The sequence below is a fragment of the Macaca fascicularis genome, chromosome 16 (genome assembly GCF_037993035.2).
Source record: "Macaca fascicularis isolate 582-1 chromosome 16, T2T-MFA8v1.1".
Lineage (NCBI taxonomy): Eukaryota > Metazoa > Chordata > Mammalia > Primates > Cercopithecidae > Macaca > Macaca fascicularis.
Genome location: NC_088390.1, coordinates 64,710,818 through 64,723,339, shown reverse-complemented (window position 1 = coordinate 64,723,339; position 12,522 = coordinate 64,710,818). Strand labels below are relative to the sequence as shown.

Genomic DNA, 12,522 nt, shown 5'->3' with positions numbered 1-12,522 from the left:
TCAGAAGGTACAACAGGGGTAAAGGACTGGGGTGGGAGAGGGGTTGGCGGTCCTGGAGGGCTGGTGCCGTGTTTCTGCCTTCACTCCTGCCATCCTCTTGCAGTGCAGGGTGAATATTTTTACCCACATCTTGCAGGTGAGAAAACAGAGGCCTTAGAGGCTGTGCTGGGAGTTCCCACAAGATTCTTAGTCCTGGCACCACAAGAGTCACATGCCAAGTCCCAGGCTGCATCCAAACCGATTGAATGCAACCCTCTGAGGAGCAGGACCCAGGCGACAGTATTTTTGTGGTCCCCATGTGATTGTGGCAGTGCAGTCAGTGGGGAGAAGGGAGACTAATGGCTCAGACGGCACTTTGCAAACTTACAAGTTGTGCAAAGGTCCCTTCATTTCTTTGTGTAGCTCCTAATCCACCCCGAGCCTCTGTCCTCATCTGTAAAATGGGGATAATACGGTTCCCTGAGTGGATAGTTGAAGTGCTTTCTTAATTAACATTGCAACTTGACCACCCAGCACTCTTGTTTCCCTTTTCCCTGTGTGAGGGGTTTGCTTCTGTCTTGCCATAGCCCTTACCATGTGTGAACGTATGATATATTTTACCTATTCAGGATTTTCATGCTTTAGTGCTTGACACTCCCCTACCTCTCCTAGAACACTACGTGCATGAAGGCCAAGATCTTCGTCATTGCTTCACTGTTATTCCTTCCTGTATCCCAAGCAACACAGTGTTTGGCACATAGTAAGCGCTTAACAAATAGTTGTTGAGTGAACGAATGTGCCTGGCACCATCTAATACATGTTACAGGCATCACTGCTGCTGCTGGGGTTGTGGTCTGCAGACTTCTCGCCTGAACCGCTCACCTCCCCCAAGCTGCTTGCAAACCGAATAAAGCCCTCCCAAAGTCAAGCTGATTGCTCCTTTCCCTGAGAAACGCGCCTCTGTCCCAGCTTCTTGGTGTCTCCCCAGCCCACCAGCTCCCCTTGGACACAGAGTGCCAGAGCACCAGCAGGGAGAAGAGGCAAAGTTTCAAGATTTCATTTGTAATTCTTTTCAGATGAAATGTCAGAAATATTAGAAAGGCAGACTCATAAATCTGATCCTAATATAGCATAGAGCTTATTAATGAAGAATAAATCACTGAGGGAAACCTCCCCAGGGTGCTTCTCCGGGGCCTGTGGGGAAGATGGCATATTTATGTGCAAGCGTAGCGGGTCTTTTACTTTCTCAGATATATGGCCAAGGCAGATTTGTCAGGGCAGTAGCCTTAACATCAGCCAATTATATTTTTTTCTAGTAAAAATTAATCTATTCTATAGAAATCTCCTAAGCATTTATTGGATTAGGATCACATCCAAATGTAGAAAATTAAACACACGCACAGCGCATACCACGGCGGAACTCTGAGAGGCTCTGAAATGGAATGATGACCACCCCCACCTCTGCTCCCTGCCAAGATATTCTCCCAACTGAAAAACTCAGAGTGAAGGAGCCAGAGGGGCCAGCCTCATTGCACAGGTGGAGAAACCAAGGCCCAGAGAGGGGACAGGACATGCCCAGAGTCACCCGGATTGCTAAGGCTGACATGAGACAAGAACCCCAGGTCCAGACTGGGTGTGGTGGCACATACCTGTAATCCCAGCATTTTGCCAGGCTAAGACAGGAGTATTGCTTGAGCCCAGGAGTTTGAGTTCAGCCTGGGCAGCATTACAAGACCTCCATGTGTGCAAAATATTAAAATAATGCAAACATCAGCTGGGCATGGTGGTGCATACCTGCAGTCCCAGCTACTCAGGAAGCTGAGGTGGGAGGATCACTTGAGCCCAGGAGGTTGAGGCTGCCGCAGTAAGTCTCGATCGCACCAATGCATTCCAGCCTGGGTGACAGAGACCCTGTCTCAAAAAAAATTTTAAAAGAACCCCAGGTCCTTCTTCCCACCTCAGAAGATGTCCACATCCTAATCCCCTAACGGTCCCCATGTGAATATGTTACTTTATGTGGCAAAAGGAACCTTCCAGGTGTGATTAAATGAAGGATATGAGGATGGAGGGATTTATCCTGGACTACGCAGATGGGTCCAATATAATCAAAAGCGTTCTTATAAAGGACAGAGGGAGGCAGGAGAGGCGGAGGAAGAGATGTGACAGCAGAAGCAGAGGCTACAATGACATGGGGCCATGAGCCAAGGAGTGCGGCAGCCTCTAGAGGCTGGAAGAGGCAAGGGCCAGATTCTCCCTGGAGCCTGCAGAAGGGCTGCAGCTTGCCGGCACCCACTTTTCAAACGTCCTCCCTCCACGACTGTCACAGTCTGTGTTCTCTGAAGCCACTTGGTTTGTGGCAATTTGTTACAGCAGCGATAGGAAACTCACATAGTGTTAGAGGGAGAAGCATTTTCAGGGAAACTGCACCTGGCAGTGTGGGCTTCCCTCTGTATGCAGTGCTAGGGAGGGACCCCTACCCTGAGGGTCACCGCAGATCACCCCAGAGTCATGCAGCTCCTCCTCTCCAGAGGCCACAAGGCCACCACTTCCTGCCTGCTCTTCCCTCGTTCATGACATTCTCACCCTCACATGCTGGGCTGCAGTGGGGTCTTCCACTGTTTTCTTGGTCCCCCAGACTCCTGCAGCTTTTCTGCAGCCTGACCCCCTTCCAAATGGTTTTCCCTAGTACCTCACCTTTCCCCATCCCTCCTCTCAAAGACACTAAGGAAAGAGCGACCTGTGCCCAGGGCTTTTCCCTGCAGCCCCTCCTTAGTTCTCAGCCACTGTCTTCGGTCACCTCTTACTGCCTCGGGAGTCTCAGAACACCACCGGCCTCCCTTCCCATCTCTGCTCTGGGGGCCTGCTCCAGTCTGGTGATTCCTCTCTCCATCTCTCAGCACCTGGGGACAGTTATGTGGCTCAGAGGGCTCCCAGGGAAGCACTTGAAGAACAGACCCAGATGGAGGGAAGAGACAGTGGTGGAAGCTTGTGGAAAAACGGGCAGGTAGCCAGTGGCTGTGGTGCAAATGTTCTTGAGCCTGGTCCCCAGCCTGCCTAGCCTGGCTGATGGCTTATTAAAAGTGTATATTTGGCCAGGTGCAATGGCTCATGCCTGTAATCCTAACACTTTGGGAGGCCGAGGTGAGTGGATCACTTGAGGTCAGGAGTTTGTGATCAGCCTGACCAACACGGTGAAACCCCATCTCTACTAAAAATGCAAAAATTAGCCAGGTGTCATGGCAGACACCAGTAATCCTAGCTGCTTGGGAGGCTGAGGCAGGAGAATTGCTTGAACTCAGGAGGCGGAGGTTGCAGTGAGTCAAGGTCACACCGCTGCACTCCAGCCTGGGCAACAGAGTGAGACCCTATCTGAAAAAAAAAAAAATGCATATTCTGGCTGGTGACGATGGCACATACCTGTAATCCCAGCACTTCGGGAGGCTGAGGCAGGAGGATCACTTGAGCCCAGGAATTTGAGCCTGGGCAACATGTCAGAACCCTGTCTCTACAAAAAGCACAAAAATTATCTGGGTGTGATAGCACACACCTGTGGTCCCAGCTATTCAAGAGGCTGAGGTGAGAGGATTGCTTGAGTCCAGGAGGTTGAGGCTGCAGTGAGCTGTAATCAGGCCACTGCACTCCAGCCTGGGCGACCAAGCAAGATCCTGTCTAAAAAAAATAAATAAATAAAAAAGTCAGGCTCGGTGGCTCATGCCTGTAATCCCAGCACTTCAGGAGGCTAAAGCAGGCAGATCACCTGAGGTCAGGAGTTCAAGACCAGCCTGACCAACATGGAGAAACCCCATCTCTACTAAAAATACAAAATCAACCAGGCGTGGTGGCGCCCGCCTGTAATCCCAGCTACTCAGGAGGCTAAGGCAGAAGAATCACTTGAACCCAGGAGGGGTAGGTTGTGGTGAGCTGAGATCCCACCATTGCACTCCAGCCTGGGCAACAAGAGCGAAACTCCGTCTCAAAAAAAAAAAAAAAAAAGTAAGTATTCTAGTTGGGCATAGTGGCTCACGGCTGTAATCACAAAAATTCAGGAGGCCAAGGTGGGAGGATCTCTTGAGACCTGAAGTTAAAGATCAGCCTGGGCAACATCACAAGACCCCAACTCCAGAAAAAATTTAAAAATTAGCCAGACATGGTGGCATGCACCTGTAGTCCCAGCTACTTAGGAGGCTGAGATAGGAGGATTGCTTGAACCCAGAAGTTTGACACTACAGTGAGCTGTGATTGCACCACTGCACTCCAGCTTGGACAACAATGAGACCCTGTCTCTAGAAAAAAAAAAAAAAAAGGCACGTATTCCTGGACACCCCTCTCACTGATAAACACGTCCTTGCCAGAGCAGAATCTCTGAGGGTGGGCCCAGGAGTCTGCAGTCTACCACGTTCCTGGGATGTGTCTCACACACAAATCAGGAAGTAGGCCAAGCGCAGTGGCTCAGGCTTGTAATCCCAGCACTTTGGGAAACCAAGGCGGGCGGATCACTTGAGGTCAGGAGTTTGAGACCAGCCTGGCCAACACGGTGAAACCTCATCTCTACTAAAAATACAAAAAATTAGCCAGGCATGGTGGCGGGCGCCTGTAGTCCCAGCTCCTCAAGAGGCTGAGGCAGGAGAATTGCTTGAACCCAGGAGGCAGAGACTGCAGTGAGCCGAGATTGTGCCACTGCACTCCAGCCTAGACAACAGAGTGAAACTCTGTCTCAAAAAAATAAAAATAAAAAAATCAGGAAGTAGAAAGAGCATGGGCTTTGAAGTCAGGGAGCTCTGGGCAGAATTCCTAGCTTTCCCCTCCTAGTTGTGGGAACGCCGCTCTTTATCTTCAACAAGCGTGTGTTCTTTTCCATAAAGCTGGGAGCTCTGATCTGCATGTGGCGGGAAATACGAGGATTCGCATAAACAGGGAAAACACGGCTGGGCGCGGTGGCTCAAGCCTGTAATCCCAGTACTTTGGGAGGCCGAGACGGGCGGATCATGAGGTCAGGAGATTGAGACCATCCTGGCTAATACAGTGAAACCCCGTCTCTACTAAAAAATACAAAAAACTAGCCGGGCGAGGTGGCGGGCACCTGTGGTCCCAGCTACTTGGGAGGCTGAGGCAGGAGAATGGTGTGAACCCGGGAGGCGGAGCTTGCAGTGAGCTGAGATCAGGCCACTGCACTCCAGCCTGGGCGACAGAGCAAGACTCCGTCTCAAAAAAAAAAAAAAAAAAAAACAGGGAAAACATAGAGGCAGATGCTGCGGACGCCCTCCTGCATCTTCCGGGGGTCCCCTCATCCTGGAGCCCAATGGACCTAACTTCTGACTGCCTGAGGGTCCCCGGGAGTGCTGAAGAATGAGTGTCCCATCCACTCCATCCAGTAGCCTTAACCAAGGATGGGATGGAGTTGGTGTATAAATACCCACTCCCTCATCCTTCCGGTGGGATAACTCTGAGGTGTGGGTTCCACGCTGGCTCCCGAGTTTCCTGGCAAAATTAAGCTCCCGTCACCTACTGGGGTGCCCTTCCTGACAACACACCCCTATAAGCTGCCTTCCTTCCCTGGGTCACCTCCCTACCCTCCTCCTGGAGCTTCCTGTGAGCATCCCTCAGACAAACAACTTGCCCTCGAGTACTTGTCTCAGGTCAGCTCCTGCAGGACCTCAGGCTAACATGAGCCTGGCAGCCTGGAAATGAGCCTCTTTTTTTTTTTGGAGACAATATCTCACTCTGTTGCCCGTGCTAGAGTGCGGTGGCACAATCACAGCTCACTGTAGCCTCAACCTCCTGAGCTCAAGCCATCCTTCCACCTCAGCCTCCAGAGTAGCTGGGACTATAGGTGTGTACCACCATTCCTGGGTAATTTTTCCTTAGTTTTTGTAGAGAAGGAGATTTCGCCATGTTGCCCAGGCTTGTCCCAAACTCCTGGGCTCAAGGGATCTGCCTGCCTCGGCCTCTCAAAGTGCTGGAATTACAGGCAGGAGCCACCACATCTGGCAATGAGTTTTTTCCTCTCCTCTTTGGCTGTCAGTGTGGAGACCAGGTTGGCCCAGACCAAGCAAAGCCACCACAGGGCCTGGGTAGTGCTGTGGCTTGCAGGGGTATGTATGTAGACACTGATGTCCAGGACCCAGCAAGGACAGTGTCCCCTGACTGTAAGGATGCCATCAAAGTACCAGGGAAGGCAGCTCACCCTTCCCTTCCCCAGATCCCCAATATCTGCTAGTCAGGGAGCAGAGCTATAGGCCCATCCACGAGAATCCCCTAATCCCACATCCCTCAGTCTGAAATTGGCCCTAACCACAACTTTCCCTATCTTCATCTTTCTTTCCTAGTTCCTCAGACACAAAGCAAACAGCCGCTTCCCCACTCCTCAGAGACACCTTGCCTCTAAATCTTGAAACTGCCAAGCCCCAGCTGGCTAGGCTGCTGGCCACATGAATTCTAGCCCCCAGGGGCATTGAAGTCACCTCCCAGAGAAATCCCTATGATTTCATCTTCTATTTAATCTTTATTTCTCCTCATACTTTTTAGAACTTCAAATAATTTCTCGTTTGTAGTAACTAGGAAGCCATAAATCGCCCCTTTATGTCTAAGGAAAATCAATTGTTATTTGACATTTTACCTTAATATTCCCGACTTCCTTCAACTGTAATAAAGCTTCCATCTGCCTTTTATTTTACAGGCAATTAGTAAGTCACCTTTTTAAAATTTCTCCACATTTTCTATCAAATGAATGCTAGGATTGAAAGGGGAGAGCTGTTTTATGGGATTGAACTCACTGAGTAGAAGGGATTTATCTGTAGCCTTCGAGGTACCAACACTCATTAATGGGTTTTATTGATTCAGCAGCTTTTTAACCCTTAGCAATAATACAGGTGTCACCTGCCCAAGGCAGTTGGGAGGGGGCAGGGATGCTGGGAGGGGCTGTGGGGGAATCTACACATTTCTGAGCCCTAGGCCCAAACTAGAAAGGGAGAGAAATGAGATGTAATCCTTTGAAATGTGGTCACGCTCAGCGCAACCATACCCTCAGAGGCAAATCACAGCCCAGACACCCTCTTTTTCCTGGAGATAAAGCTGGAGTTTTTTGGTTTTTTTCTTCAAATTACCCAGGGGAATGCAACGCTTTTACACCCCTGTCATGGGATCAAAAGAAAGAGGCCCATTGTTGGGGTTCAAGGCCCTGGGCTTGGTCTGCCTCTTTTAGCCCTGGAGTTGTGGGCAGGCCAGGGAAGGAACCTCTGAGACTCAGTTTCATAAGATGTGAAGCGGGGAGAAGAATCTCCTCTTTGGCCACCTCACAGGGCTGCCGGGGTTTGCCCCCAGACCACGTCTGTGAGAAATGCTAAGAAGACCATGCAGGGTGTAAGAAACTACATAAGGAACCAATGAGAATCCTGGTCACAAATGGAAACCTCAGTCCAGAAACTCCAGAACGAAACCTTCCTTGCTTTTCTAGAACTCATCTTATCGGTTTTGCACCCCCATCGCCTGGGCTGGTAGAACTTTAGTGCCAGTGTTTCCCTAGCTGTTTCTCCAAGACCCCCCGCAGCCTTTTCCACCATTCCCCTTCCTTGAAGGCCGTCATTTGACAGTCAGAGCCCAGGAAGCCTTTCTTGGTCCAGACAGCAGGACTGGAAGCCTCAGAGCTGTTGGCAAGAGATGTGATTCCCGTAGCTGAGGACAGAGTCCAGGGAGAGTATGAATAAGACGGCAAAAGTAAGTCCAGAAGACATTAATGGTAGACTTTGGGTGACAGGTGTATGGATACTCACTGTAAAATCCTTTCTACATTGCTATACACTTGAAATTTTTCATTAAAATGTTGGAAAGGTAAAAAAGGCTTAGTCTAGGGCAAATCCCCCAAGGTAGGGTACCTGCCTGTGATGGGAGAAGGGAACCAATGTGAGCAAAGGAGGAAGGCAAGGGGCCCTCTGAATCTAGATGAATTTGTTTGTGGGACCTGCTATGTTATTTGTGGGCCCCGTGTAGAATGAAAATTTGGGGCCCTTCCTTCATAAATTAAGAATATCAGCCAGGCGCGGTTGCTTACGCCTATAATCCCAGCACTTTGGGAGGCCGAGGCGTGCAGATCACGAGGTCAGGAGATCGAGACCATCCTGGCTAACACAGTGAAAACCCATCTCTACTAAAGAAATGGGGTTTCACCACATTGGCCAAGCTGATCTCTAACTCTTGACCTCATGATCAGCCTGCCTCAGCAGCCTCCCAAAGTGCTGGGATCACAGGCGTGAGCCACCATGCCCAGCCAACCTTTTCTAATAATAATAAGATTTACTGCTCACATGGACTTCACTGTATGCCAGGCACTGATTCAGCACCCCACGGATATTAACTCATTCAAGCCTCCCAGCAACCCTATGAGACAGGACTATTGTTACTCCCATTTCACAGATGAAAACTCAGAGGCACAGAGAGAATAGGTCACTTGCCTAAGCTCTCAGAGCTGGTAAGTGGTAAAGACGAGCTTTGCTCCCAGGTAGCTGGGCTCCAGAATCATGCTTTTAACCACTCCACTCTGCTGCTTCTCCAAAAAGATAGTCAGGAGAAGCCTGACAGAGATGGCCTCCTGGCTGGAATTTTTGCTAGTCCCAGGAGGGCAACCTTCTTGGCATGGCTAGCTCAGTGCTTCTCAACTACAAGGTCACCACACAAAATCTTGCACTGCGTCACAGGTGTCACATTACTAGTTAGAAAGAAGCAAAGTCTGTGAATAATTAAACTTTTTTAAAAATGAAAGCAGATTCAAGCAGTGTCCTCCTCTCACATGTTTGTATCTTAACTGGCTTTTCAGACTGCAGGAACAGCCAACACCAGAGATATGTCCTGCAAGGCCTCCTAGGTGGTTTCTTGGAAGAAAGGAATGCCAATGAATATCATTACAAGGTGAGGTAGGACAGGAGATGCAAGAACTGTGCTGCTAACCTTATTAATAGTGATTGAAGAGTGCTGAATTTTAAAAAGCAATCCTTTTGGTTTCACGGGCTCTGGCGCTCATTACAACTGCCCCAGGACACGACGGACACCTGGTGGCCACCAGTGGAATTGCAGGCTTAGTGTCCAGAAGGGTCTTTTTCCCATTTGCTAGAGAGGAGAGAAGCTGCGTCATCAACTCCAATAATCCCATATTCCCCAATCCACATATTTCAGTCTGAAAGTGCCCCTAACCACTACTTTCCCTACCACATCTCCTTTTCCGATTTCCTCAAACGCAAAGCAAACAGCCATTTCCTGCACCTGTGTGCAGTCATATCGGTAAGCAGGAGATCCAATGTGCCTGAGTGAGTCAGGAGAACCCCCTGAGGACATGGCCCTTGAGGATGGGTAGGAAATGGCCAGGGACACAATAGGGGAAGGGCATCCTCAGGAAGAGGGGACAGATTTGGGGGCATGCCTTGTAAGAAAGAGCTCCAGGATGCACCCGTGATTACTGAAGTTTCATTTTACCCTCACAAACAATCTTGCCAGGGAGATAGTATTGCTCACATTTTAAGGTGTAGAAATAAAGATTCAGGAAAATGAACTTACCTGCCCAAAGTGATCTGACAGGTATGTGCCAGGGCCATCTTGTCTGATGCAAGTTGAGGAGGATTTGAGCTGGTAGAGATCGGGAGCTGGCCAAGCTGATCTCTAACTCTTGACCTCATGATCAGCCTGCCTCAGCAGCCTCCCAAAGTGCTGGGATCACAGGCGTGAGGGAAAACAATAAACATACAGGGCGGCTTTCAAGTGTTCACACTACCCTTGGCACTGAAGCCTGCCCAGTCCTTGGGGCACAGCCAGGAGGATGAGGGCCCTTCCTACCAAGGTGGCTGCCACCGACTGGCTGGGCTGCACTGCATGCAGGCCAGAGGGCTGGAAAGATGAGATTTACGATGGCCATGGCCTTCATGACTTAATGGTCAGGACTTGAGCTATTTCATCTTATCAGACAGTTTTGCCTAGAAATAGCCACAGACCTTCATTCCAGGATGGCTTTTAGTCATGAGGGGGTGACCTGCAGGTCTCCTAAATCATGTTAATTCCCAGGGCAGCGAGCTGTGCTCTCTTTTCTCCGCAGCGTCTTTCACCATTCGCCAGCCGTTTGCTTCTCTGAAGGAAAGTCTCTCTGGGGCCAGCGATGTTGAGGAATGCAGGGTGTGGGGGAGCAGAAAGGCCACTCTGGTGTGGCCTGACTTGGGACCATCCGTCCACTCAGACAGAGCTCAGCAACCGGTCAAGGAGCTGAGAATCGGCTCAGTCCCTCCCTCTCCCTCTCGCTCTCTTCTTCCCTCTACCCCCTCCCCACTCTCTCAGCCCCTCCCCTAGCTAGCTGCCCCTCCCTTACCTCACAGGACCCCCCCTGGGGTGGGACTGCTTGCTGGGCAGTTCAGATGAAGACAGGACCCTTTCCTCTCTGTGGACTCAGTCCTTGAATAAGACCCTCCAGAGGACCAGTGCGTGAGGGGTGTTGCCAGCCTCTGTTTCTTCTGAGCTCTCCTCCCAAGTGCAAGTGTGAGAACTCCTCTCCACACCTTCCGGCGTATCCAGGGTCTTCCTTTAGGGCTCTAGGAGTCCCAAGACATCATGGGTAGGCAGTGGATGCAGAAAGAGCAGAATGTTCCATCCAGACAGGCACAGTGACTCACGTCTGTAATCCCAGCACTTTAGGAGGCTGAGGCAGCGGATCACTTGAGGCCAGAAGTTGGAAATCAGCCCGATGGAGTAGAAACTCCGTTTCTACTAAAAATACAAAAATTAGCCAGGTGTGATAGCCCACGCCTGTAATCCCGGCTACTTGGAAGGCTGAGGCAGGATAATTGCTTGAACCCAGGAGGTGGAGGCTGCAGTGAGTTGAAATTGTGCCACTGCACTCCAGTGCTGGATGACAGAGTAAAACTCTGTCTCAAAAAAAAAAAAAAAAAAAAAAAAAGTCCCATCATCCAATGGCAGGACCCTGGGAACACGCCATGGGACAGTCTAAGTCATAGCCACTGGCTGGGACAACTCCAGCAAACAGTGTCTTCACTGGTCCTTCTCACTGTCCACCCACCGGCTTTTCTTGACTCATGGAGGGGCCCTGCAGACCCCTTCCCCAGATCTGATTCCTAGGTCTGGGATCCCACCAGCAGCCTCGCTCACTCCTCATTCTCCCAGAGGTCCCACCCCACACCCTCTTGACTCTCCAAAGAGTGAAAAGCTCCTTTCACTTTCACCTGGATGTTCTGTTAAAAGCCAAATCCAAATCATTAGCAACAGAAGCCAGCTGCCCTTCTCTAAAAGCCAGAAGGCAGGTCCTCAAACCCTTCCTGGGAGGTGAGATACTTTTGTATCCTACCTGGCTGGAGTCATGCCTTCCCCTCACCCTCAACCCCCAGAATAGGCAATAAATAAAATGAAAGTTTTCTAATGCAGTAAATAAAAGGAAGAAAACGGAAGCACACCAGATTCTGTTTTATTTCCTAATAAAACAGAGGCTGTCTCCTGACAGTCCCCAGAGGGCCTACCACCTTGGGATGTATTAGTAACACACCAGCTGTCTTGCAACAAGACTTGGTTATCATTTACCTTTATAAGGAGGCTTCTCAGATCTCATCTCACCATGTGAGTTGGGCATTATTAATAATGGCTACCGGCCGGGCGCGGTGGCTTATGCCTGTAATCCCAGCACTTTGGAAGGCCGAAGCGGGCAGATCACGAGATCAGGAGATCGAGACCATCCTGGCTAACACGGTGAAACCTGTCTCTACTGAAAATGCAAAAAATTAGCCAGGTGTGGTGGCAGGTGTCTGTAGTCCCAGCTACTGGGGAGGCTGAGGCAGGAGAATGGCTTGAACCCGGGAGTTGGAGCTTGCAGTGAGCCGAGATCGCGCCACTGCACTCCAGCCTGGGCGACAGAGCGAGACTCCGTCTCAAAAAAATAATAATAATAAAAATAAATCGCTACCATTAAAAATACCTACAATGCGCTGGGTGTTTTCTATGTGGTATTCTATGCAATCCTTACACCGACCCTGAAATGTAGGCGCTATTATTTCCACTTCACAGGTAGGGCTCTGAGGTTCATTAGCTTTCTCAAGGTCATGCAGCTAAAAAATGACAAAGTGAATCCTGGTAGGTCCTCACTCCTGTGGGGTCCCAGGGAGCTTCCGGCTGATTTCTCGGGCGTTTGCACGTAGAGCGAGACTTGGCCAGCAGAGAGCGCCAGCGCCCCGCCAAGGCAGTGAGAGACCGACTGGAAGGCGGCTGGCTGTGTGGCCTGGGCTGGTTTTGGCTTAGAGACTGCAGTCTCTAGACTTTCAGCACGCAGAGCTCAGACCATTGGGACCTAAGGCTTCTCTCTCGGAGGCTGCCCTGGAGCCAAAGTCTGTGGGCAGATGAGGGCCAAACACTGCCTGGGCCTTTCTTTTGCATCCAGAAACAGGGTGCTCTGGATAGCAGCAGCCCACACCCGCTGAACGAGCTCAGGCTGGTTGCCAGGAGAGAAAAAGGAGGTGGTTGTCCCTGTCCTGCGACCTGGGTTCTGGCCCCAGTGGGCCATGGGAAAGC

At 50.3% G+C, this 12,522-nt stretch overlaps 1 long non-coding RNA gene across 1 annotated transcript in view; it reads right to left on the bottom strand.

Annotated features, from left to right (window-relative positions):
• LOC135967880 (uncharacterized) overlaps positions 1–10,880 on the bottom strand; it is a 28,099-nt gene extending 17,219 nt beyond the window's left edge. Inside the window, exons 1-2 of the long non-coding RNA XR_010582185.1 lie at positions 10,507–10,880; positions 9,523–9,636 (exon numbers count right to left, since the gene is read on the bottom strand). This is a non-coding gene — a long non-coding RNA (uncharacterized lncRNA). The remainder of the gene's footprint in view (positions 1–9,522; positions 9,637–10,506) is intronic.
• Positions 10,881–12,522: the final 1,642 nt, after the last annotated feature.